Source organism: Lactuca saligna, chromosome 9 (assembly GCF_052625555.1).
Source record: "Lactuca saligna cultivar CGN05327 chromosome 9, ASM5262555v1, whole genome shotgun sequence".
NCBI lineage: Eukaryota > Viridiplantae > Streptophyta > Magnoliopsida > Asterales > Asteraceae > Lactuca > Lactuca saligna.
In genome coordinates, this window is record NC_136425.1 from 18,277,899 (window position 1) to 18,280,930 (window position 3,032).

Consider the following 3,032-nt stretch of genomic DNA (forward strand, 5'->3'; position numbering starts at 1 on the left):
GTTTATGAATAATCAATATTATTAAAAATTGAGTATAAACATTATAATAACTTACAACCAAGAAAGCTGAAGGCCCAACAAAGAAGTTGTTATCCGAGTATGGTATGTATGAGTTCTTTGTTTTGACAAGATAGTCGAAAACATAGCTGCACCAGTCTATGTTGCTGATATATGTTTTTCTTGAAATGTAACTCAAAGGAAACAAGTTGCATATTCCCATTGATGTTGACTCACAAAACGTGTTGACAAAAAGAACTAAGAAGTTCAATTTGAAATTAAAACCAGCTTGTGTGGTAGAAACAATAACATTTTTTATTGCACTCAGTTGGATGATTGAATCTTTTTAAATTGTTGCTTCCATTCATCATAACTTGTGTCATCCTTAGGCCATTGATCCAGCTTTGTAAGTATGGTTCCACCAATTGGTATGCCCAACATGTCATGAACAGACTCTGCTGTTACTTTCAGTTTCTTTCCTTCAATATCTATCACCATTCTCTCAAAATCAAGTTTTTGAAGAATATAAAATCCCAGCTTCAGTGGTATATCTGTGATCTTCATTTTTAACAAAGCTCCAAAACCCATAGATCTTACACATTGTTTTTGTTCTTTGCTCAAACCAAGGATTATAGATAGCAATGACTCTGGTGAACATCTGTTTTTCATTGAGTAAAATTTCTTTACCACTGTTTTTTTTTTTTTGTCTTTTTTGATTGGTGACTTTTTTTTTGATGGACGACTACTTTCAAAATCAGATTCTAAATCTTGTTGTTGTCGTTTTTCAGGAGTTTTCCTTTTTGATGGGGTTTTTCTGCTTTGATGCTTTATTTTCTTTGGTGTTTTTGTTTCTTTTTTATCTCGGAAATGAAACATATAATATTTGAATAAGCTATTGATATATGAATATGATATATGCTCGTTGATTTATTAATATTTATTTATTACAAAAATATAACTAAGATATACAATTTTATTTATATATTAATATATTTAGATATGATAGGAATTTTGTACCTTTCGCATTTTTCCTCTTCAAATCTGTTTCTATCATTGTTGTGGGGTCTTTATCAAAATTACAAATCTTCTTACCTTCATGAATTAGTGAGTAAAAGATAAATAATTTTGAAATACATTTTACAAAGAAAATATATTATATTAATAAATGAATATAGTTTATTTATTTAAAAGATATGATATGTATTTTATACCTTTTTGATTTTTCTGCATTGATCTTGTTTCTCTGATTGTTGGTGAAACTTTATCGGAAATGATAGTGTTCTTACCTTCATTCAATAGTAAGTAGAAGATAAATGAGTTTGATATTGACAAATGAATATTTGAATAAAACATATATATTCATATTTTTTCTATTCACATATGAAAATGTTTTGTTATATTCATATGTGAATACAACATATATGTTCATGAATGAATATCTTGAATAAAACACACACACACACACACACACACACATATATATATATATATATATATATATATATTCATATTTATTTTATTCACATATGAATATGTTTTGTTATACTCACGTGTGAATAGAACATATATAAGTCATTTTTGTTGTATTCACATTTGAATAATGTATGTATGACAGCAAGTTATGTTTATACTCATATGTGAATACAACATATATGTTAATGAATGAATATTTTGAATAAAACATATATATATATATATATATATATATATATATATATATATATTCATATTTTTTTTATTCACATATGATATGTTTTGCTATATTCACATGTGAATAGAACATATATAAGTCATTTTTGTTGCATTCACATTTGAATAATGTATGTATGACAGCAAGTTATGTTTATATTCATATGTAAATACAACATATATGTTGATGAATGAATATTTTGAATAAAACATATATATATATATATATATATATATATATATATATATATATATATATAAAGAGAGAGAGAGAGAGAGGTTCAAATGTTTTTGACAACTATTGTGTGCATAAATGCACCAATAGGAATTCAGGAAAAAATAAATACTTAAATAATCAAGATAAGGCTAGATATGTAATTTTGCATATAAAGTAAATAATTACCAAAATTAAATCCCTTGATTTATGGATCAAATCTCTTAAGTGAGACAACCGATTTCCCATTTTCTCTAAAAATAATCGTCTACAACCTACGGATCGCTACCAACTTCTCCTCTGTCGCCGTCTCTATATATAAGGAACGATCGAATGGGAGCAGTCAAAAATCAAGGGCACTAGTGAGGGTCAAACAGATTCACAAGGAGGGTTGAGAAAGGGACTTCGGTCCTCATCGTCGTCTTCATTAGATCGAGAAGGCATCAGGCGATTGAGGGAAGTCGAATGGTGCAATCACAGGTCGAAACTTCGAATTTGCCACCGTAAACTACCGATTGAAGTTTGGTATATTCCCATCAACACCAGGTAAGCATGTATTTTAAGCAATGTTGGCGGCTTAAGAAATTTCCGTGTATAACCCAATAACCGGTGACTACCCCTGTTATGGTCCAGGTAATAGTTTATGTTTGTTTTTTGGTTTGTAGCAAAATCGATCATAATCTCAAATCAATTGCTCCTCAATCAATACAATACGCCGTTATAACAGTTTCTTTTGTTTTAGGTTTCCTAAGGTTTTAAATTTATGGGTCGAGCTCTATACCACCATCGACTCAACTTGTTAGGATCTTCCCTTTTGATTGATTCTACTCCAAATTAGCGATAACATGAATATGGTGTCTGAAATAGCTTCCATGGATGAACAATTTGTAGACAAATTAATCATATTTTAAGTAATATTGAAGGTCTTATTCGCCCTCATCATTTTATCTTGGTCATTGATGGTTACAGGTATGTCATATACACCTGTTTATTTTTTTTTCTTATGGTTGAAAGTGTTCAGATTTATATCCAAATGAATTAATTTTTTTTTTAATGATATCATCTCTTTTGAATGTTGCTTGTATTGTTGAATTGAATAATTACTTATATTGTTGTTTTTGTTCCTTTTCAG